Here is a 26,001-nt window from a genome sequence, read left to right on the forward strand (position 1 = left end):
CTCAGTTCTGACACTCCTCAATACTTTCGTCTTTCTTCGTCTTAATCCCTAGTGTGTGCTCATCAGACCGTTCATTACATTTAATAGGTCCTGCAGTACTCCTGACTTTCACGGAGCGTAGCAAAGTCAGCAGTGAATCTTATCAATCATTTTCTTTCGCCCTGAATTTTAATCCCACTCTTCAATCTTGTTTCTTTTCGTCATTGGTTCTTCGACGTGCAGACTGAACGGTAAGGGTGAAAGGCAACATGCCTGTCTTACACCCTATCTAATTCGAGCACTTCGCTCTCGGTCCTCCATTCTTACTTTTCCCCCCTCTTTGGTTTTGTCTAAATTTTATATTACTCGTCTTTCCCTATGGATTAAGCCTATTTTCTTGAGAACTAGGGGAATCTAGGATTTTACATTGTCGAACGCTTTATTTAGCTGATAAATCCTGTGAAGGTGTCTTGATTTTTCTTAAGTCTTGCTTCCATTATCAGGTGCAATGTCAAAGCTGTATCTCTAATGCCTTTACCTTCCCGAGAACCAAACTGAACGTCATGTAACAGATTCTCAATTTCCTTATAATTTTTTAAAATAATATTCACGACCAGCATGTCTCGAAACTGAAACGTCTGATAGACGACGTTAACAGTCTGAATCGTTTGCTGCAACAATCAATTATCGAGAAGCAGAGGTAAACTTTACGAACGGAGATGGTCCTAGCAGCACACGCGCGTTATTCACGTTTCGTCTGGGCGCTCTCGCCGTTAAACGAGCTGAAATTTCAGCTGCGCCCTTCCCACACACCGGGTGTCGTTTTCAGATTCATGTTACCGCCATTTTCTGGCAGGTCGTTGTTCGGGGAACTTCCCACGCGTAAATGTAGAAGCGATATCATTTGGAAACTAAGATGTACACCGTAATCCCAGAGGGGCCGTCAACGTACTTGCTCTCCTCATACCAAATCAGTCGATGCAGAATCGATTTCATTACTGCCAGCAGGTGCAAACTGCTTGATAGCAGCTGCAATGGTAACTACCCGTAAATGGGTTCAGTAAATGATTTTAAAAACTTCATTGATAGAGGTTGAACACGTGCCAGGAGATTAGTTTCCGTGGGAATGAATCCGTGATTATTGTGATTTTTTTTTTTTTTTTTTTTTTTTTGCAAATAGAACCGTCTACACTGCTTATCGTAATTTTGATTTATTGGTCGATGGTCAGTGGGGAAGTACCAGACTACGAATCTAAAAGTGTCAGGTTTAATCGTCGGTCAGTCCCAGGATTTTGTCTGTCGCTTATCACTTTTCTCGCCTCTGGCAATGTTTGTTAATTTGAAAAATGTCGATTTTCGACGTAGTTCGGAGTCCACATTAACTTGTAGGTCTGTATCTACATACACTGCCTGACAATAAACGTGAAGCACTCAGAAGACATGGTCCGATGTTAACGTAATTCCATACACACACACACACACACACCCCATCAGCGGGTGTATAAATGATTAGAATTGCAGTTCTCTGTGGTAGGTGGAACGGCCAACAGAGTGCATTATTGTAGTTCGAGTGTAGTGTAGATACCAGGACTGGTACTGCATATAAGGGGCGCGAACAGTGACAGACGTTGCTCCTTGTGCGCCATGCACTCCGCCTCGCTTAAAGCATCTGTCTCCCATCCCCCGTGCGGATCCTTTATGATCTGCTTCCATTCCCCCATCTTCTCCTGTTCCTTGAACGAATACGGATCCTCTACGTCTTCCGCATACTGGATCCCCCCCCCCCCATCCTTTGGTTTCCCCCATCGTCTCCCACCCTAGCTCGCTGTCGTGCCTGTACCAGTGTCTCACCTGGTCTCCATCTCCATACCCTCGCCCAAGGTGGTTTTTGCCAACTCCCCCTTCCAGATAATGTCCTCGTGCCTTCCATCTACCCCTCCTACCAGATCTAATACTTCCTTCTTTCCCCCCCCCCCCCTTCTCAGGGCTCCTTCTCTCCCTCCCTCTCCCCTTTCCCTTCTTCCTCCTTTTCCCCTGCCGACCACCTTCTTTCTCCTTTTCACCCCCCACCGGGCTTCCGGGTCCTTTCTTTCTCCCCTCCACCACCCCTCTCCTACCCCCCTCCTGGTTTCCCCCTACCGTCTCTCCCCTTCCCCTTTTCGTCCCCCCCCCTCCTCCCTTCACTCAGTGGTAGGTCCCCTTAGGTGCAGTGATTTTTAACGTTTTCCTTGTGTTGTCAGTGTTTCGCCAGTGCTGTGTGCAGTGCTACATTCCACCAGCACCAACAGTGTCGCCAGTGTCAATCATCTGTGTTCCCACAGTGGTGTTTCTTTGTTTTCGTGTCGATTCAGTGTTCATTCTCTGCATGTGTGTGTGGCTCTCGTCTATGTTGTTTTTAAATCTATAATTTATGCTCATTTATTTTTGTTCTTGTTTATTCATCAATTTATACCATTCTATGTCATGTGTTCTTTTCTCATTTGACCATGTTTTTCTGTAACTGTCTTGGCTGAAGAGCGGTATACTGTGTCGCTGCCAGCCTGCCCCATTTTGGGGAGTGAAATAACAGTAAAGAAAAAAAAACATAAGTTGAGTGATCACCGTGAAAGACAAGGAAATGCCATGTACATTCGTCGTTATCAGCACCTGACAAGAGATTGAAAGGGGTCTCTTCATTTGGGCGGCTGGTTGAATCATGCAGGATGCAGATTTCTGTTGCATTCGACCCTGACAGTGTCCCGATGTTGGACTGTGTCGAAACGTGAGGGCAGGCGTACTCGCTGTCCAGGTTTCGTTCGACCACATCTGATCATCACAAGGGAGGATCACCGTACAGCACATCAAGCGCATCGCAATCCACTCACATCTTTGGCTGCCATCAGAGAACAAGGAATGGACTCCTTGCAGTATAATGTACCATCCCACACCTTTGGTCAGAGACTGGCAACAGCCAGATTAGAGAATTCAGAACGCCCAATTTGGGCTTTAAAACGCATGCCTTAAGAACTATGAGCACTTTTTCATCTTCGCAAATGTGAAATAGGGATGGAAAAAAACTAATTGGTTAAAACCGATACCAGTATCTTAATTCTGAATAATACATATTTTTCGGTATTTGTTAGCTCTCGGTTACAACAGGTTTTTTTCACTTTTTACTAATCGCCGGGTAAAAACTGGCATATCGATTTTCCATAGCAGCAGTGTTAAAATTTCTGATTTTTAACAAAACTTTTTTCAGAAACTGGTGACGTTTATTCGTAAAATTTTCATCGCTTTGAAACAGTGGATCATATAGGAATTGCGAAAAGCGATCAGCACTATTTTAATAACAATGCCTACAGTTGAAAACTAGCAATAAACGCGTGACACAAGAATCGGTAATGCATTGCAGAGACAATAATGTACCTGTTGCTGTGTGACGTGGCCGGTTAGGCGGTACATCAGATGCATTGAAGAATGTTACCGTCCCAAGTTAGAAAGTATGTCACGAAGAGCGGTAGCAATGAATTACAGTGCTCCATTTTTTTATACGGTTAAACGGAAGGAGGTACAACAAACTTGCGGCAACATGTGAGAACACATCCACAGTGTTTCTAGGAAAAGGAGGTAAGTCTGATTGATATATGTACAATTTTATTGAGGTGCTGAAACTTGAGATAACAACTGACCCATTAATTTTGGGGTTGCGCTAGTGTGAAAAATTGATACCATCCGAAAGTGACAACACAGGGGAGTCATCAGCTTGTGACATTTCGCTCTCGCAGTAGCCTTCACCTTCGCAACCTTTTTTGGAGACAATGAGAGAGATTTCTGCCGCAGCCTCAACTCCCAAATCCTCACCTCCTGCTCCCCCACCTTCAGTAGAATCTTTCAATCTTTGTTAGATGTCTACGTTTATTAACGTACTGAAAGTAAGAACAATAAAAAACGGAAAACCGGTTATTTCATAAACCTGTTTTTTTGAGTGGTTTTAACAGTGTACTTAAACAGGAGACGAAAAGATCTGATGTAACCGACAACCGATTATTTCAGTGATAACCGCCATCCCTAGTGTGAAAAACTTCTCTTCTACTCAACAAGTGCTCATAGCTCTTAAGATATGCATTTTACATTCCATTTGTCCTGGACATTCTTTTTTTGTTCCATACTACCACCTCTGAAACTTGCTCGTCCTTGTTATCATAGCAACGACAGTACCGCTACATCTACTCCTCTGTCAGAGGTATCAGAACGATTCTCTCTTATAGCTTTCGACTTGATCGTTTCCGGAGCAGGGTCCCTTACCTCAATTCGATATATGTACCCTTCTCCGTCATCCCTGAAAGTTTGTAACATCTTCACGAAATCACCATGTACAATAACGGATAGCAGGTCGCTAAAACTAAGTCGAAGCTACGCACACGAAGGCTGAGCTGTGTTAACATTCTAGTGTCAGACGAGAGAAAAACTATTGTTTGTCCGACATATATCTCCAGAATTAAAATATTGACTTACAGATGTTATTATGTTACGTCTTTTAAGATATTTTTATTTCTGCGTTAGTTTCTGTTTATGCACGAAACTTGTATCAACGGACGTATTTAGACACAGATTGTAGACGAATATAAATATACACGCGATTTTGTGTGACTATATAGGTCGCCATTACAAACGTACTTGTCATTTAGCGACTAAAGAAAAGGAATAGCACGTAGATATGTCAAACCAATGATTACAACGTTATTGCCCGTTATACCTCCATCACTTGCGTCCGATATATCGCTTGGTTATTACAACGCGGCTCGCTTTCTTATTTAGTGAGCCCAATATAAATATATAATGCAATCTTTAAAATAAACACAGCAAGAATTCGTGTCTGGTTGCATACAAAGCTTTCTACCTCATGAGCTTTCTTTTGAGATCTTTGAAGATAAGAATCCGAAAGTTAGCTCGAAACAACCTCAACCCAATGGTAATTGCAGATCTAGACGAACATTATCAGCAGATTATGCATCTTGGAAAAAAAAATTCTGTTACAACTGATGCCAATTCTTCTCGATGTATACTTTATCGTCACTTGGTATCGTTGGAGTTTCGATTGTCAACCTGCGCCTAACTTCATTGCGCACGGTGCCGCACAACTTGTCCGTTAGCCTGGTTGCCGGAACGGCAGGGGCTTCGACGTAGATCGATGTTTCAGTCGTGGTACCGGCAGACACCGAAAATGAAGGGAAGCGACGTGAAGCGAACGAAGCCCGCGGCAGCTCCTTACAAATACGAGATGTAGAGGATCGGAGCACCGATATAACTCATACTCAAAACACTGATTTGATTCTTCCCAATTAATGTACATGTTCCGTGCGATTTTTCAGCAGCAGACAGTAGTCACACATTCAAGTTCTGAACAAAGCTTTTAGTTTTTCGTTGTCATTCTTTGGCTAATGCTGCGGATAACTAGACTGATTCCGCAAAACAGCGATTTTCATGCCGACCGCTGTTTAGCAAAACGGGGCATTTTGTAATGTACACACAATTTACTGCAGAAATTTTGTCTAGTAACGTGCTTGACTGGAGTTAATCCATCAAATCTTTAACTCAATTGGTTATGTTTTTCTGTTTCACATTTATTTTTCTCGGGCCACTATTTGGAAAATATATACCTGAAATTTTAAGGTAGAGGTCTTAGAATATGAACCCAACGACTGAGATAAGGGACAAACGATTGTGGATCTACAACTTAATTCGAGATAAGATTCCAAAAAGATGATGTACCTTTATCAATGTCAATACCATGTATTCTGGTTCTTATTAACTGTGTTTCATGCCTGGGTCTTATTTTGCGGTGATGTGTAGGTATTATTTTCAGGCTCTCCAGCTCAGACGTGTATATTTCTTATGAGCGTATAAAAATATGCGTATGGTGAAAAAACGCACCATAGGCGACCTTCGACAGAATGCTTCAGTGTCATCTGCCGTTAATATTTGCTCTATTTTCAAACAGCATTACTGACACTAACTCATATGAATGAACTGCATCGTTTGCGCTGATAAAGGAAGTAAAATGTTGCAAAAATTAACTTTTGATAACGGTATGGTGAAATAGTTTTTTACATATACTTTGAAGATTGTGACAGTGAGCCACAATGTAGAAAAGCGTTAACAACGGCAAAAGAAATTTGTTCGAATTCCGAAACCAGAAGGTAACCGACAGATGCGCAAATCTTGGAAAGAATTATGTAAGTTACGTCTCCTGTGTCAAGATACATAGGAAGATGTAACATAGGCGAAGGTGCCAAATACGTTGAAATAATTACATTATTTTCCAATCATTCAACGTTAAAACGGTTTGCCTTCTGGTAAGAATACATTTCTTATTTGGTTTGATTCAAATTTTACACATATACTTGCTTGGTAGACTGTTTTTGTGACTGTTTGCCATAAAAGTAAATAGACTGTGTCAGACACCAGGTGGCAGATGAGAAGCTTTGGGTTTGTCACTTTGTCTGAAGAATGCTTTTGGCGTACTAGTAATATATGTTATTACTAATCCACCAAAAACATTCTGCAATGAAACTGAAAACATTCTAGATACATTGATGTATCCTTTCAGCGCTAGGAAGGACAAACAAAGTACTGATTGTGCATAAACAGTGCAACATGAAGAATAGACGATTAGCCGTGTACGTGATTTATGGGTAGGTATACAGGGAGCGGAGTTCACTTCACAAGGCTGCAACCTCTAGCAACTACAATGGTAGTACCCTGGCTAAGCACAGAAACTGAGCTGAGCTTGGGTGACAGATACAGTCGCGTCATTACATACTGCTTAAACTCTATGCCTTGCTGCATCAGCCGCAGTGACTTGAGTGTGGTGGCGTGGCAGACTCTCTGGAATCTATGGGCACATAGTTTTAATGGGCGAGAGTTCCGGATAATGTGTTGGCCAGGGCAGCAGTCGAGCACCCTTTGTATTGGGGGTAGGTTATGACAGACCTTGAAATAGAGCACAGCCACCGACCTTAACACTTCAGACATGTAACTCCTTCATTCCTAGCTGCCGGCTACCAGAGCTGATCGGCAACATTTCATCAGGTGCTGGGTCATATGTCGATACCCACTGCAGTCTGGAAACGTTCGTGCTCACTGGAGCGTCCACACACGGATACGTCCACCGTGATGCTGTACGCAGAACCGGAACGCTTCTGAAAGACGACGTGGCGTCACTCGTGTGTCCAGTGCCGTTGAGTGCACCACTCGGCAGACCTCGCCAAGGAAAGACGGAGCAATAGCCACCGTGCTGACGTTTAGCGGTGGTGCAGAGGCCGTCGCACTGTCCGTGTTGATAATATCTCGCTGCAAACAAGCCATTTTCCTGTCTCTAGGTACGTGCGAGTCTGAACGATGCTGCAAGGCCGTACGAACAATACGTCTGGCCTCTTCGCCACGAGTGGCGAGTGGCTGCTGAGATGCTGCGTGGCTTTAAGTACAGGCCTCCTGCACCCATCGATTCCACGTTCTCGTCTCAGTTCTGGTATCCCGAGAAACGCGAGTAGCAACATCGCGGAAAAAAAGCACTCAAATACGGCTTATGAATGACGTGGTCTAACTCCTACTACCTTCGTTTCCGTATCCAAGTTTGTAATATATTTCATGACAATTTCATGTTTGTTGCGTGCCATCCTCATGGCGTTGTGATTTTAATGACTAGGCGCGTATTTCGACGTCTTCATGGCGTTGCGATTTTAATGCCTAGAAGTGTATTCGACATTGTATGTTTCCCAGGAACAATGCACCAGAACTAAACACCTGTTCTGCCACCTGATGATAGATCAGAGCCTCCAGAAAGTGTTTTAGGGCAAAAAATTAACCTTTCACTACCAATTTCTTTCGCAGTGAAAGACATAATGCGGCGTTTTTTAAATTAATGCCGTAGTCAGAAGGGACAACATAAAAAAGATATTTCCCCTCACCCCTTTCTTTTTCCAGTGCAGCGATGGATGAGTAGATTATTCATAAGTACCTCCGGGGTTTTAGAAGATGGCTGTGCAAACACAACAAGTATAGAAAACCTACACGTATCAGTACTTAGAGAATTTTGCCAAGTTTTTAACTCATTCAGGTGCTCAATGTGGGCACCGCAAACGTCAATAAATGCGTGCAATTCAATGACACGACTTGTCCGGGAAGGCGCAACGTTAGCTTGTTACGCAAATCTGTTCATTGGCTTCCTTATCTGTAGGTGCGAACTAATTCGATGCGACAATACGGAGCAGAGTGTTACAAAAAATCCCGAAGACAGTGCTAGAGCACAGATAACCTCGGCATTGAGAGCCCGTAGGATCCACACGAACACACACACACACACACACACACACACACACACACACACACACACACACAGGCGCGCGCACACAGACACACATAGAATGACTGCACACATCAGACTGTCCATGAGGTGAACGAAATATTTTGAGTATTGCATATCTATTTCGATCGCCAGGATAATGGGCCAAGATATTCTATTTTATCATTCCAATTAATTTGCATACGTTCGTTATTTAGAAGCTCTCGTACTTTTTCAATGCTCAGTGCTCTTTCCTTCTTAAAACTTTACAACAAAACCTTTTTCGTATCTAAAATCTCACACGAGTTTCACATTTCATTCCTCCGTCCAAGAAACAGCAGAACATTCGTAAGTATAGGTAATTAGTACATCATCATACCAAACAATAATGCAGCTGATTTTAAATAACTCTCTGGCGCTGCTTAGATTTCCTCAATCGCTCATAGATGTCACCCTCGTCGACAGCTCATGTCATCTCTATAGAGTTCTCCTTAATGTCCCATATGACCTCTCTTTCTCTTCATCCTCTGATGCATGAAACACTAAGTAAAAATCATTTTAAGTACTACTTCCTCTTTATCTATACGATATAAAACATCTTACTTAAGTTGTATTCCATTTGTACACAGAAGGAAATTGTCAGCATTGCATGGGATACAAAAAACACACTTCTTGTGTATTGGCCTGACAGTATACACCCGATACATTTTTACCCTACAACAGCACGACCTAAGCAGCCTCCAATTACAAGAATTCTGCAAACCATTAGCAAGCTTCCCTTTACCAGTGCCACACTGAAACTTAGCAACAACATATGATAAATTCGCACTGGTTCTGTGATAACCTGTCGTCCCTCCGGTAATTAAAGAGTTAAGGGTTAATCACTCGTTACGTTGTATTTTTTTATTTATATTTTATTCAGACATGTTCCCATACATCAGTGGGTATTTTTTGTTTCCATTTTCAAAAAACTGACGCTGGCTCAATAGGAAAACGAAGTGTTAGCACGCACGTGTCGATGGCGCCTCAGCAGATGCGCGCCTGCTACGAGCGCACAGCGGTGTATGTAGGGCAAGCATAGCTGATGGGCGCCACGTGTGAGTCGGCGTGTTCTCACAGCAGACACCGCGCCTCCAGGCCAGCCAGGTCTCAGTATAATTAGACGCTGAAGTGACCAGCGAGTGGAGCGACGCGTCCAGCACGCAGTTTACCGAGCTGCAGGATCATTAAACAATTGACAGAATAACAACCAGTCTCTTGTCTCACGTGTCTTGCAACTCGAGTTCCCGGACGTAATGAATTTAACAAATATACACTGAAGCGCTAAAGATACTGGTATAGACATGTGTATTCAAATACAGAGATATATAAACAGGCAGAATGCAGCGTTGCGGTCGGCAACGCCTATACAAGACAATAAGTGTTTGGTGTAGTTCTTAGATCGCTTACTGCTGCTACAGTGGTAGGTTATCAAGATTTAAATGAGTTTGAACGTGGTGTTATAGTCGGCGCACGAGCGATGGGACACAGCATCTCCGAGGTAGCGATGAAGTGGGGATTTTCCCGTATGTCCATTTCACGAGTGTACCGTGACTATCAGGAATCTAGTAAAACATCAAATCTCCGACATCACTGCGGCCGGAAAAATAACTGCAAGAACGAGACCGATGACGACTGAAGAGACTCGTTCAAGGTGACAGAAGTACAACCCTTCCACAAATTGCTGCAGATTTCAATTCTGGGCCATCAACCAGTGTCAGCGTGCGAACCATTCAACAAAACATCATCGATATGGGCTTTCGGAGCGGAAGGCACACTCGTGTACCCTTAACGACTGCACGACACACAGCTTTACGCCTCCTCTGACCCGTCAGCATCGACATTGGACTGTATGACTGGAAACATGTTGTCTAGTCGGACGAGTCTCGTTTCAAATAGTATCGAGCAGATGGACGTGTACGGGTATGGAGACAACCTCATAAATAAATGGAACTGCACGTCAGCAGGGGTCTTTTCAAGCTGATGGAGGCTCTGTAATGGCGTGGGGCTTGTGCAGTTGGAGTAAGATTGGGCCCCTGATACGTCTAGATACGACTCTGACAGGTGACACGTACGTAAGCATCCTGTCTGATCACCAGCATCCACTCATCTCCATCGTGCATTGCGACGGACTTGGGCAATTCCATCAGAACAATGCGACACCCAACACGCCCAGAATTGCTACAGAGTGGCTCCAGGAACACTCTTCTGAGTTTAAACACTTCCGTTGGCCAACAAACTCCGCAGGCATGAACATTATTGAGCATATCTGGGATGCCTTACAACGTACTGTTCAGAAGACCTCTCGTACTATTACGGATTTATGGACAGCCCTGCAAGATTAATAGTGTCAATTCAGTCCAGCACGACTTCAGACATTAGTCCAGTCCATACCATGTGATGATGCGGCACTTCTTCCTGCTCGCCGGGGCCCTACACGCTATTAGGCAGGTGCACCACTTTCTTTGACTCTTTAGTGTAAGTTACACTTTTACTGGTGACGTGTCTGACCTACAGAGAATAGTAAAAAATGGATGCCTTCTGGTTCCCGCCACATGAAACGGGAAACCGGCGTCTGTAGTTGGTGCGTTACTTCAGAAACGGCAAATATATGCCAACAGGAAAGGAAGGTTTAACGTCTTATTTCCGTCCAGAAAATTACCCCTTTCACTGCCGTTGGAACGAGTGTTTCATAGAAATACTGCGGGAAAACTACACACATACAGAAAAATCACACATACTATGTGCAACCCAAAAATTCTTAGCACGTTTATTTTTAGCAGCAACTGCTGACGCTACAACTATGTCATGTAATTTCTCCGATAGCCGGGTCCGTTGAAACAGGTAGTGTCGAGTTGTAGCACGTAATCAGAAGTCAGTCAGCGTCCAGAGTCGCTACAGTGAGGTTGTGTTTACCGTGTCTGTCGTGCTCCATGGATTTCGAACAACGCGTAAGCATCAAGTTCTGTGTAAAGTTGCAAAACGATGCCAAAGGAACCTACGAAATGTTAAAATTGGAGTGTAGCGATAATGTTGTAACTCTCAAGGCTGTTTACGAGTAGCATGAACGAGTTAAAAGCGCAAATGACTCCTTAGAAGACGAGCAACGTTCGGGTCGTCCCTTAATCTGAAAAAACGGAAGAAAACATGAAAACGTGGCAAAAATAGTTCATTCAAACAGGCTAATAACTATTCGAGAGTTTATCTAAGAACTTAGCATCTCGCACGGGTCCGTGGAAAGCATTTTAACCGATAATTTGCAAATAAGACGAGTGAGCACAAAATCTGTTCCAGGCTTTCCAGTGCTGAAAAGAGGGAAAATATCGTGTCAATTTTCAGGGAGCTGACGGATCGTCTTCTTTCAAATCTGGATTTCAGTCCAAAACTGTAAATGAATATCAAACTTAGGTCTACGGGTATGACCCCGAGACAAAAATTCGGAGCTCCCAATGGAAAACCAGTTAATGTCCTCACCCAAAAAAGGCACGTGATTCAAACTCGAATATCAAAGCCATGTTAATTTTTTCGATACATAGGGCATGGTGCGATTAGAATTCGTTCCAAGGGAACTACTGTAAACGTCGAATTTTACAAGGCTGTACGTTTGCGAAACCATGTACAATGGACGAAACCAGAAAAATTGGCCTCTGGTTTCCTTCTTCATCACGACAACGCTCCGTGCAAGATCTCACTTTTGATTCGCAATTTTATGGCTGTAAAAAGTGTTCCCGTCTGTCCATATCTGCCTTACTCATCATATTTAACACCATGTGACTTTTCCCAAAAATTAAAACCGTGCTTAAAGGAAAACATGACACCATTCCTGACATTGAGAGGGCCACGATGGAGCATATGAACTCTTTCCCAAAGTAGCCTCCCAGATATGCTTCCAGTCATGGATTCAACATTGGCATAAGTGCTTTGCTAGCCAGGGCAGTACTTTGAAGGAGATTAAATCAGACCCATTGTAAGCTTATTGCTTTGTTTGTCACAAAATTATTCACCATATTTTTTGATCACAGCTTGTATCGCTGGATAGAACATATTTCCAATTTTAGATTCGTAATATGTGCTATGGGATAATTGCATTAAAGGACGGACGTGTCGGAACACGTAGATATATCCCCCGCTCTTTATTGTGCACGGAATTAGTTCGCACCTGCATATAGGCAGACCAGTGAACAGTTCTGCAGAGCGGTCTGTTGTCGCGCTCTCCCGGACAATGCGTATTGATGAATTGCACGCACATATTGCGGTTTGCTGCGTCACAAACGATTTCCACATTGGAAACCAGTAGTGTGAATCGAAAGCTTGGAGAGATGCTCTTTATACTGGCGTATGTCTGCTTCCTGTATGTCTCGTAGTTATTGTGCAGTCATTTTCTGAATCCCCAGAGGTATTTATAATAATCCTGTACATCTCATCCCTCTCCACGTTGGAAAGCGAAACGATGGAAAATATTTTTTCTATTGTTTCTTTTCTGGCAACGATTTTAGTTGTAATAACCGAACATTTATCTCTTTCGCTCCGAAAAAAAATTGGTAGTGAAATGGTCAAAAACGTAATGATGGCTCGAATGGTTTTGGAGCCGGAAGGAAATTGGCCGTTTTGCAGCTGAAGCAACAATCCCACACTCCCATTTTGTGAATTACAGTACTCGCGGAGAAATCCTGACTGGTAGGCGCTGTTTCCAGGTACGAGTCGAGTGTCGACCGCAGCACCACACTATTTGGATTCACGTGGCTTCGTCGGACGTATTTAGTGTTCTGCTGTTATAAACGAGAACAAGCGTGTCAAAAAAAAAAAAAAAATGGTTCAAATGGCTCTGAGCACTATGGGACTTAACATCTTAGGTCATCAGTCCCCTAGAACTTAGAACTAGTTAAACCTAACTAACCTAAGGACATCACACACATCCATGCCCGAGGCAGGATTCGAACCCGCGACCGTAGCAGTCGCGCGGTTCCGGACTGCGCGCCTAGAACCGCGAGACCACCGCGGCCGGCAACAAGCGTGTCATCTGTCTGTATTCAGTAAGTCATCTTTTGATGAGTACGACTTGTAGAAATATGGAAGGCCCCTAAGATCTGTTGAACTAGAATAAAAAAAAACTGTTCATAGTCACAATCAATCTGTCCAAGGCGCTACATCCGTGAAGCACTACATCCAGACCTTATCCAGCTTCCCACGTTAGAGCACAGTACTTGATGCTGCCTACCAAGGTCGAGTGAGAATCCCGTCATATGTGGACATACATTAAAAACACGAGTGTAACGTGTGTGATTTCAACAAAGTCTATCAGTTTCTGAACAGAATTTTCGTGGTTTATGACATTTACTTCGAACTCGGATCGATGGTCTATGGAGGTATGTTCTAGCAACTCAGCCACGCTGTTTCAATGTATTGCCTAGAATCGTTGTGTGGCACTACTCACGCTTCCTTGCGCCAGTGTGTATCAGACTTCATTTTTAGTTGTAGCGGCTAATCAACCCCGCAGATATAAGAACTGTTCGGGTATCCAATAGCGAATCTCACCGGTGGTGGATGGATGAGGTTGGGGGGGGGGGGGGGGGCATTCAGTAGTTCAATCAAATGATAAAAAGGCCTAATTAGATTTAATAAGCAGGAATTTATTTTCAACAGTAACAAGTGTTGATGAGATACTTACACTGGTCTGATGAAGGCCACCTGTAACAATGTCCGAAACGTAACACAACCCGATGATCTACGCGAAAAAGTTTTATTAAAGATTTCTCACTTGTCCAAACTGAACTCGTCAGCCGCGTCTGTTAATCTCAGTGAAGATAAGACGTGAATTGTCTTTCCATTTTTAGGTAGAAAGCAACGGTAAATAAATTAGCGAAATAATATTTAAAAGAAATAGATAAGGTAGACGGGTGCTCGTGAAAGGGAAAGAGGCAGGTTGCGACCTATTCGGGGATATAATTTTAAAGTCATGAACCTTTGTGAATTTCATACACTGCATCGATTTTGGAGTGCAGCTTCAGAAAAGTACTTACTTTGGAACAAGTCATTCGCTGGCCGCGTCTATATGCTCGCCGTGCCCGTTACCGTGGGCGCTAGAGGTGGTTTCTGGTACCAAAGGAACGGAGTTTTTTTCTTCAGCCTGCGGACTGTGAGCTGATTTTCAGATAATATTTCCTAGTGGGTGGTGATGAAGATGCCTTAGGCTGACATGTGGGCCACACCTCATAATGGCAAGTTTTTTACAGAACCTGTTAGGAAGAAACTTTTGACTCTCTCTCTGGATTCAGCACTTTTCAGAGGAGCGTTACAGGTGTGGGCACGAAGTGGGCTATGGAAATCCCTGCATTTGGTTCCCGAGTTTGATTGGCTAAAAGGCACGGGTGTTCAATCAAATTAGTGGGGCGGCTGCGTAAAAAGCAAGTCGTGTGCACTTTGGACGTGGATTGGATTTTAAAGCGGTTATCATTTCGAAAACAAAGAGTCAGTAACTCTTTGTCATCAAATGGCTCTGAGCACTATGCGACTTAACTTCTGAGGTCATCAGTCGCCTAGAACTTAGAACTAATTAAACCTAACCTAAGGACATCACACACATCCATGCCCGAGGCAGGATTCGAACCTGCGACCGCAGCAGCAGCGCGGTTCCGGACTGAAGCGACTAGAACCGCACGGCCACAACGGCCGGCTTTGTCATCAACTGCGTTACTTTTCCAGTATAGAAAACTTAAAAACATTCGAAGTTGTAATCCTATATGCGGATGTGGAATTCTGCTGAGGTACTTTCACGTTTCTAGGTGAGCATTGCCGTTTTGTGAGCGTGCACGCGATTAGCAGGCAAAGCCCTCGTGTCAGGTTACGGAGCCGGTAGTTGGCTGGGCGCAGCGTTCACTAAAAATGACATGCTAGGCGAGGTTCATCTGGAGCCAACAAATTTCATTTTTTCCGGTGGAAAATTGATGTTTGATGACTTTGGGCAATGTTTACTGTTGAACTATCGCCCGGTTTGGGCTTTATGAAGACAATCGGCAGAAGACTCTAGGAGGCGCTGCACGAACTGTTGGAGGTGAGATTTTGCAGTCACGTGATCGAATCTCGGAATCCTGCTGAAAGTACTTACCTACTGGGCGTTAATAATTTGGAGCAGTAACAGGTTTAACCCCATCGCATGGGTAAAAGGGCAGCTGGAGACCTTTATTTACACTGATTTTAACGACATGTGATCGAAAAGTCGCGTACATAAAAAATTAATGTGTATATTTGCGGAGCACGATGACATTGATGATAATCTCCGTTGTTAATGTTTAGTGTACAGTCTGTTTTTTAATAACCATCCTTTAAGGTAGCCACACTACAAGAAGTTCGCAGACGTTAAATAGTGAGAATTCAGGGGAGGGGGAGGGGCAGAGTCGTATTGAGATGATTCAGACACCAAGGATTCGCTTAAGAAATGAATTGTTGAGTTAGATGAGTCCTGCTGCAACGTACAATAACGTTCATATGCGACAAGAAGGGAAATAAACTATGTAAATACGTCGCAGTACACAATGCTGTTCACTGTAGTTACAAAGGGAACAGGCCTCCAATTTATTTTTGGTTGACAAAATTATTGTCATCTAGTCAGAAGATTAAACTACGCCTCATGAGTGAAGAAACAATGGTTCTCTTCTGCATTTCCAGATAGGTCAACAAATGACCGAAACCACGCAGAGTATGCGAGACGCTTTTCTTTATCCAGTACCTTCAATTCCCACACACTACGAGCATGATACGAGTATGGACGTAATTTTAACATCTGCATCTCTTTCCGAGTAGTACCGTACGAAGATTGGGGAGCTAGTTTCCTCAGACTTTTTGAAGGCAAATGTAGCATCACCTCACGTCAGACAGTTCAACGTACGCCAAAATGGCGGTCTGCCGACTTCGCTTCTAGTCTGCAACTGATCCGCATTTCCTGAAACTGGCGATTAACTTCGTTATTGTTGGACTGTTCGCCACTGCGGCATATGTATATTTCTCGCCAAAAGCGTCTACAACACGTGCATACTAACGACTGGCAAAATATTGTAAAACTCGTTTTTTCTTGGGAAAATGATGTTTACCAAGCAACTACCAGCGCAGTACTATTGGGTGGCTGTAATTAAAAATGGAGCTTCTCACGTAGTTCTAGCGTGTGCTATAATTGTCGATGGGAGCGAAACTTGGTATGTATGTTAATGCATTAACACGGAACCAATTTACGCCGGAAACAAAATTAGTTCGAATTTTGGTCACCAGGCGCAAATCTGGCGTTGTGAATGCAAGAAAGACGTATAGAAATGTTTAATATGTAGTAGATTAAGAAAGAGACATGGACAGAAAAAGTCAAGTAAATGCGAAAGACAATGTTGATTTTACTATTACCTGCAGCTTACACATTTCGTTCAATATGAACACCAAAGACGTCGACGAGATGCTGCATCTATAAAACGACGTAATCAACAGTTGCTCGAGCAGTTCCTGTGGAATCTGAGCAATATGTTCCTGTATACTGGCCTTTAGATCAGATAGAGGACAAAAGTGTCCATGGTAAATGTGTTCTTTTAGATATACCCAGGGCTAAAAGTCACGTGTATTCAGTCACGTGATCGTACATCTGGAAAGCGTCTGGGGATAACTTTTTTGTGGAAGGTTGCATTAAGCAAACCTTTCATGGGGCGAGCGACATGACGTGTCGTCTCATCTTGCATGAAAACAATGGCTGCGCTCGTCCATAGCAGGAATCACATACTGTACAAGGAGGCCTCGATAACAGGCAGACGTCACGGTACACCGGGCTGGCCTTCTAAGTGTATTTTCTTCAAAGAGGAACGGACCGAGAATAAAGCTGTCTTCGATTCCACAACACCCAGTCACATACGGCGAGGCAAATGGCTCCTCCTGCACAACACGCGGTTTCACAGTACGGCAAATTCAGCAGTTCTATCCACTGCACCATGTAGTGTAAAATGTTCCCCTTCACCCAGTAGAATATTACCCAGCTACATGTCATCAACTTCGATCCGTGCCAGAAACCGAAGAGCAAATGCAGAACATTATTGCGGATCATGAAGTTTCAGTTGTTGCACTGTCTAGATCTTGTACTGGTACCAGTTTGAAACAACGCAAAACTTTCCCTATTGTTTACCAAAGGATAGACAATTCTCCTGATACTGAACGAGCACAAGGACGACCGGCGTCCTGCCTCGGGCATGGATGTGTGTGATGTCCTTAAGTTAGTTAGGTTCTAGGGGACTGATGACCTCAGCTGTTGAGTCCCGTAGTGCTCAGAACCATTTGAACCATTTGAAGGACCGGCGTGCTGTATGGCCAGCTGCAGCAACTTTCACCGGAATAGGACGCGTCTCTCATAGGACGCGTCTCTCTTCCAGGTGTTTTCGAGTTTCATTATCATCCTCTTTAAACCATTTAATGCCATCGGGCCTCTCTCTAGGTCTTTCAGTCGGCGATACCCTCTCAATGCAGCATTGTAATTGCTGCTGTTCGAAAGAACAGTTTCACTAAAGCGCACAATCTGTCTTTTCCATAGCCATAGACCCTACATTTTCTGAGGTTACGGCTTGTCAAATGATAGCTTGGATGACATTTCGTCATACAAACAAGGTACAGAGCCAGATTTGCACCTGGTGGCCAAAACTGGAACAATTTTTTCCAGCCTAAATCGGTTCCATATTGATGCATTTTGCATACCTGCCAAGTTTCGCTGCCATGCGATACTTACAGTCCACCTTGGACCTTCGTGAGTAGCTGCACCCGGTACAAACGTCACGCACTTTTAGCACTTCTTCGTTTGTTGTCGAACTTCTATTCCGAGCAGTTGTACGTCGTGTAATTTGTCTCGCGCTCCGCACGTCGCCACTAGACAGCGGATTCTACCTGCGCCTCCCCACTGGGGCTCGGCGCGACTCGACGGGAGCTGCGAACTCGTCCGACAGGAATGTCTTAAATTGAGTAGCGGATGTTTGCGCAGAGAGGGGCGCCTCCTTGCCGACAGAAGAGTCGCCGTGGCGTCGTCGCAGAGTGCCCGGTCGCCGGGCGGCAGCGCGATGCTGCGCAGCTTCCGGACGCACTGCCGGCTGATTGGTGAATCAGCGGCGCGGCCCGGCGGCAGCTGCCCGCCAGGGGGTCAGGCGGCGCCGGTGACCCCCCCCCCCCCCCCAGGCCGCCCCTGTGACGCACTTCCTGCCCTCCCCCACACACAGAGCGCCCAAAAACCGACGCCGCAGTCAGCCAAGGACGGCGCGTGCAGCCACTGCAGTTCCGCGACACGCGGCTGGGCTACGCGGCGAATCGCCAGTACCTCTGCATGCCCTCTGTTATAGGGGAGCACGAACTCTTATAGTTCCGTAGATGTTTGTGGGACTCCGTGTTTTAGATTGTTGCGGAGTAGATGCCACACTTTTCTGAGAAAATTGGCTTCTGTTCTTAGAGCTTGGTCCCACTTCAGGTTAGGTATGAAATGCTAAAAATTGTGTCAAAGTGGACCTTGTACTTCAACTTCTGAGTTTAAGTGTGTACTCCGCGAGCCACCTTATGCTTTGTGTACCACTATCAATGCCCCCCCCCCCGCCCCTCCTCTTTCCTATTCCTATCGCGGTAGATTCAGAGCAAAGAACGACTGTTCACCTCGGTGTGAGCTCGAATCTCTCTGATTAGTCGTCCATGGTGTTTCTGCGAAATATACGTGGGAAGAATCAATATAGTGTCTCAAAAAAATGGTTCAAATGGCTCTGAGCACTATGGGACTTACCGTCTGAGGTCATCAGTCTCCTAGAACTTAGAACTACGTAAACCTAATTAACCTAAGGACATCACACACATCCATGCCCGAGGCAGGATTCGAACCTGCGACCGTAGCGGTCGCGCGGTTCCAGGCTGTAGCGCCTAGAACCGCTCGGCCACTCAGGCCGGCTTACTGTCTCACTCGGAATTTTAACAGTAGGCCATACGATGATACAGAACGCCTCTCTTGTCACTGAAACCGACTGAGCATCTCCATGACGCTTTCACACTTACTAAATCAACTTGTAACGAAACGCGCTGCTCTTCTTCTGATCTCCTCTATTTCCTCTTTCAATCCTGTCTGGTACGGGTCACAGACTGACGAGTAATATGTAACTACTGCTCGAACGAGGGTTCTTTGGTGGGGTGACTGCACTTCCTGAAGATTCTTCCTATGAATCTCAGTCTACCATTTGTCTTATGTGCAATTAGTTTTAAGAGTTCGTTCCACTTTAAATCGCATCATTCGCGTTCACCAAGATATTTTTATGGATGTGACTGCTTCCACTGGCCGGCCGGAGTGGCCCAGTGGTTCTCCGCGCTACAGTCTGGGGCCGCGCGACCGCTACGGTCGCAGGCTCGAATCCTGCCTCGGGCATGGATGTGTGTGATGTTCTTAGGTTAGTTAGGTTTAAGCAGTTCTAAGTTCTAGGAGACTGGTGACCTCAGAAGTTAAGTCCCACAGTGATCAGAGCCATTTGAAGCATTTGAACTTGTTCGACAGATTGTCCTGCAATCATGCAATCATACAATAATGTTTTTTCTGCCTGTTTATATGCAGTACATTACATTTGTTTACGTTAAGGGTAAACTGTCAATCCCTGCACCAATTGCCCATCCTCTGTAGGTTTTCTTAGATTTTGGTACAATTTACAAGAATTGCGAAGTTCCTTTGTACAACATTTTACGTGAAATGTCTCTCGGTGCGCCCAATGTTATCGACAAGGTCATTTGTACGTATTGTGAGAGGTAATGCTTTTGTGAAGTTCCCTTGGAATATGCCCAAAGTCACTTTTAGGTCCGATGACTTCTCCCCATTGAGAATGATATGCTGGGCTCCGTTTGCTGGAAACACTTCAGGTATATAACACTGCTGAGTTGTTATTCCGCACGCTCTTATTTTGTTCAATAGGTGGCAATACGGAACTGTATCGAAAGCTTTCCGGAAGTCAAGGAACACGATATCTACCTGGGCGCCTGTACGTAGTGCTTTCTGGGTCTCACCGACGAACAGACAGAGATGAGTTTCGTACTATCGCTGTTTTCGGAACAGGTGTTGATTACTACAGAGGAGGTTCCCAGTCTCCAGAAATGTTGTAATACATGGTCATAGAACTTATGTCAGCAGTGGAACATCAGTTCACTGCCTGGTATCAACTTTTGATATTTTGTCTTGTGGACTTAGCGGTACCAGAACTGAAGAAAAGTTTGGGCAGGAACATGGCAACGCAAATAGTTTTGGACTGCTGCGTATCTACTGCCGTACCGTATCAGAAGTCCTCTTAACTGTGCGGTCTGTGGCTCGTGACCACCTGTACCAGTGAACGGTCTTTAAAGCTGAATACCAACTTCTAATACCACTACAGAGGTGAAAACAAGTACCATTAAACATAACGTGTCTCACCAGGGGGAATTTTTTTTTTAAATGAAATAGAACCCCGTTGGAGTATTACCTAGCTTAGCTGATAATTATCAGAAGGCTGTGAATTTCACAATGTTGACTTCCCGACTAATCATAAATAAAACAATTAAAGAATGTCCTAAGATCTGTTACGTAGTTTTCATAAAAGTCACTCGATAAATATGTACAACACGAGACTATCACGCAAAAGACAAGTGAGAGAGGCTCGTCCGTGGTTGCAGCCCCTAATTACTTTCTGGGCATAACTGAAGGAAAGGAATAGAAAGGAAGAAAGAAATATTAGATCTTAAGCTTTTAGAAAATTTCTAATGATTCATAAAATGTTCTTCCCACCACACTCTAGACCAAATACGTCTACCCATGCCACAGGTGTTGTAAAATTCTTTTGAATGCTAGTATACTTGATCCATTAATACACTGTTGGCCATTAATTTCGGAGAGCATGAAAAATATTTTAACGTTCCAGAGAGTGATTCAAAAACTTCACACTTGAAGTTTCGTGCCAGATTAAAACCGTGTGCTCGTGTAGTAGTGCTCTCGTGATAAAGCCGACCGCGCGCATTACAGAGACGGCTCAGAGAATTAACTAGCCACTGGTTCTTTTCTATTAATGCATTGATTCAACAGAGACTTTCCGTAGGGGCTGGGGTTGTAGCGGCTTCGGAGCACTACATACAGCCAAGAGTTCGATTGTAACATAGTCTCAGGATTATAACTGAGGTTGAAGTGATCTTAGAACTCATGCACGAGCCTATGCATCTCTTGTGCAATGGAGGTTTTGATATGATACTGTGTATCGATGGCCTCTTAATGATTCTGAAGATGGTTAGAGCGGAAACGCGTAATATAAAATTTGTACGACAAAAAGTAATCAAGAAGGAGTATTACACAATCGAAATACTTCTACAGTGCCGGCCACAGTGGAACCGCGCGACCGCTACAGAGATGCCTCGGGCATGGGTGTTTGTGATGTCCTTAGGTTAGTTAAGTTTAAGTAGTTCTAAGTTCTAGGGGACTGAGGACCACAGCAGTGAAGTCCAATAGTGCTCAGAGCCATTTGAACTTGTACAGTAAATAATAACCCTCCATTCAGTGCTGCCGCCTGGCGGAACGAAGAAAAAACCCCATTCTTGCAAATGATTCTTTTCTAAATACCTGGTGTGAGGCTTTCCCGGCGTGTGTGCTGATTTCGAGGTTCTCGAATGTACTGCTAGACGCAATAGTTGAAGGCCCACGACATTTCGGCGGATAACCGGCGAATGATGATGATAATTTCGGCGAATAAAAATTTCAGAGATGGAATCCATCAGCACCAACTGATGGCGGAACGGTTACTTGCCGAAACATCGTGGGCCTTTTACGATTGGATCTGGCAGTACATTCGAGTACCTCTAAAGCTATTTGTTCGTCTTAGCTACACAGACTACACAGGCGAAACTGAGGAGTATTGGTGAATGTAAAATACAAAGATATTTGATGGCAGATTATCATAAAAAATGGTTCAAATGGCGCTGAGCACTATGGGACTTAACTTCTGAGGTCATCAGTCCCTAGAACTTAGAACTACTTAAACATAACTAACCTAATTACATCACACACATCCATGCCCGTGGCAGGATTCAAACGTGCGACCGTAGCGGTCGCGCGGTTTCAGACTGAAGCGCCTAGAACCGCTCGGCCACCCAGGCCGGCAGATTATCATAATTCATAAAATTTATTTCGGCTGTGAACCGAAGGCTAGAGACGTTTCCATAATGACACAAGAAAACCTTTGAGCATTGGTTGTCCTGCAACTCCTTGCATACGAAGCTTACCGAGTGGACACTGTGCTAGGATATGGGAAACATTCATTCACTTCCATAAAGCTGCCTCACAGGATGCATGCAAGATACTGTGCCGCCTGCCGACGTCACAGTGCCGCCTGCCGACCACACCGTGAATGAAGTTACTCGATTTGTTGGTGTATCAACACGGACTGTGCAGCGTGTCTACAAGGAGTTGTGCACCACTCACAGGCACGTCGCACCGTGTAAGAACAGCTGTTATAAAAGGATCCAGAGCGATAGGCTACTGATACTTCTGAATTAATCCAACAGGAACTGATGCTGTCAATAAAACCATTTTCATGTAAACTAGTTTTCTGATCGAATGTCGGGGAGGGAAATGCACGCAATGAAAAATTGGGGTGGGGTACCATTGCTCACAGTGACATATGAAGCCGCACTCCTTAAATGGACCAAATAAAATTAAAAATAATTTAGTTTCCTGGCTTAAAACCAGTTGAAGCCTTTTGTTTTTACTCCTTAGAAAATTTAATTTTGCCCCTCAGAGGGGATTAACCCCCGGGTTGGGAATCACTGACCTACACGAAGCAGTGCAACGCTTCACTATTGGTCAAGTGTAGTAGCTAATGCCGGACATTTGCCACGCCGGACATTTGCCACACTTGCTCCTTCGCCTGGTAGCTTGAGCAGCGATCGCTCAGGTAAGGGACGCCCTTCCTCGAACTACTTCTGTCTGCTTTCGAACCGCCGTCTCCACATCTTACTCGATACAACCAGTACCTAAGGGACCTTCTCCTTCGACATATTGGCGAAATAGAGAGCTTCTTTCCCGAAATCGAAATATTTATAGCTTTTGGGAAACGAAAGCAATACCGACGATTATGTCAGTATGTAATTAGTTCTGCCAAGTATAAATACAGATCCCTCTGTCTGTACGGTAGCTTCCTTTCACGCTTACTGATTGCGATAGAAACAGTCCATCACCATGGGAGCAACAAGAAAGAACGATGTAAAGAGAAGGCGAATGTACGCTAATCATTTCTTTTTGATCACTTCATTTGTGCCTACTTTAATTACTACAACTGAATGCCCAAAAGACAATAAGGCACGAGGAAATGGGTATGTGAATGTTTGAAAAGAAGAACGACATATTCCATATTAATTTACTCTCTAAAATCCGATATTCCTTGCGGCGAAACATTAGTTAATAAAGTGTAGCGGGACAATGTTCAAAACATGACTGAAAATACGTTCACTAAATAGAGATAAGAACATCTATGATTGACATGTCATATAAAGTCGACGTACAATCTTAAAATGTTAGAAATAAGGAAATGAAGTAATACAGAATGCTATGCTTCGAACGTACGTTGTTGTTCTACATTGTTTAGCTCTGGTATTACAGGGTCACAGAGAAAGCATCCTAGGTTTTTGAGGGAAAAGCCACAATTGTAATTATCTGCAGTACAACAGAAACAAGAAGCACAACTTAAGGAAAAATAATGTAACGTGTGTTCCAGCTCACAAGCGACATTGAAGCAGATAGTTCCTGTGACTTAGTATGGGCAGAGGTTACATTCGACAACCGGAATAAATTAATAACTGGCTCCCTTTAACCATCACCGGTCTCCGATGAAACAGTTGCTGATCAGTTCAAAGAAAACTTGAGTCTCATCACAAATAGGTACCCTACTCATACAATTATACTTAGTAGTGACTTCATACCTTCAGTATGTTGACAAAAATACATTTTCAGACCCTATTGTAGATGGACAACAACTTCCGTAATTGTTATAAGTGCTTTTTTTTAAATTATTTTGAACAATTAGTTCACGAGGCCATTGCAATTGTAAATGGTTACGAAAACACACTTGACCTCTTAGCCACAAATAATCCTGAGCATCACGACGGATACAGGGAACACACAGTCGTAGCGCGGTTCAATTCCGTAACAAAGAAATTCACCAAATCTAAAAGCGAAATATATCTATCTATAAAAGTAGCTAAAAATTCTTGACGTCTTTCTAAGAGACAGTCTCCAATCCTTCCAAACTATCCAAGTGAAGACCATATGTGGCTTAAGTTCAAAGAAAAAATGGCTCTGAGCACTATGGGACTCAACTGCTGAGGTCATTAGTCCCCTAGAACTTAGAACTAGTTAAACCTAACTAACCTAAGGACATCACAAACATCCATGCCCGATGCAGGATTCGAACCTGCGACCGCAGCGGATCTTGCGGTTCCAGACTGCAGCGCCTTTAACCGCACGGCCACTTCGGCCGGCCTAAGTTCAAAGAACTAGTATCAACAGCACTCGAGATATTCATACCAAATAAATTCATAAGAGACGGAACTGATCCCCCACGGTACACAAAACATGACAGAAAGCTGCTGCTGGAGCACCGAAAAAGGCACGTATAATGTAGACGAACGCAAAATCTGCAAGACTGGCGAAGTTTTACTGAGGCTTGAAATGTGGCGGAAAATTCAAAGAGATTCTGGCCCTATGTTAAGTAAACCAGCGGAAAGGCTCAGTAAGTACCTTTACTACGCGACAGCGACGGTAATGTTACCGATGACAGTGCCACTAAAGTGGAGTTACTAAATGCAGTTTTCCGAAATTCCTTCACCAAAGAAGACGAAGTAAATATTCCAGAATTCGAAATGAGAACAGCTGCAAACATAATATAGGAGGAGGGGGAGGCAAGGGACCCAGACCTTCGGAGAAGGTAAATTCGTGGCAATGTCCGGCGTGGTAAATGTCCGGCATGGCAAATGTCCGCACACCGTAGTTGCCGTGGCGCCTCGAAGCCGCTCGCCGGTGAGACAAAGGCGGCGGTGCGGGACACTGGCGAGTCCTGGGGACGCTTCCGGTCACGGCGGGCCGGCCGTGGCCTCTGGCCTGCGTCCGATGTCGATGGCGACGGCCGCCAATCGACGGCAGGGCGAGCGCGGCCGGGGTTAACGACACGGCACGCGGCCAAAGGGGCCGCGCCGACGGCCGCAGCTGCGCGCCCGAACTGGGAATGTGGACGGACGCCGAAAATCAGACGACAACAACACGAATTTTGCAATGCAGCCTATAACTGACGAGCAACTAACCACTACGCCACACCGCCACTACTTTAGATAGAACCGCTAATTTTAAGACTCTACAGCAGAGGTGCTTAATCCGTCTTATCTCGATCGAGCGGTCGATCACTAAGGCTTCATCAGTCGATCTTTCAAAATCGTTGTCAGAAATCTGTATAAATGAGCTGTTTTTGTAAAATGAAAGTCCACTGGCAAGGAGTGTTTCACACGGTATTTGTAGGCGCTAAATCTGATAACACTATCTCCGCCTCTTTCGTCTCGGTCAGCATTTCACCACCTCTCACGTTCGCGCCAACCAACGGCCTTTCTTCCAGCACGGTGAGGCTACTACTCGC

General features: G+C 44.3%; 1 protein-coding gene and 1 non-coding gene across 2 annotated transcripts in view; both read right to left on the reverse strand.

The window, feature by feature from the left end:
- LOC126249838 (matrix metalloproteinase-2-like) overlaps positions 1 to 26,001 on the reverse strand; it is a 935,541-nt gene that overhangs the window by 375,878 nt on the left and 533,662 nt on the right. The gene's annotated exons all lie outside the window — the stretch shown is intronic.
- Trnas-gga (transfer RNA serine (anticodon GGA)) lies at positions 19,190 to 19,273 on the reverse strand. Its single transcript is given in 2 exon segments — positions 19,190 to 19,224; positions 19,234 to 19,273. It is a non-coding gene; the product is annotated as a tRNA-Ser (tRNA).

This window comes from Schistocerca nitens, chromosome 1, assembly GCF_023898315.1.
Source record: "Schistocerca nitens isolate TAMUIC-IGC-003100 chromosome 1, iqSchNite1.1, whole genome shotgun sequence".
In the NCBI taxonomy this organism is placed as follows: domain Eukaryota; kingdom Metazoa; phylum Arthropoda; class Insecta; order Orthoptera; family Acrididae; genus Schistocerca; species Schistocerca nitens.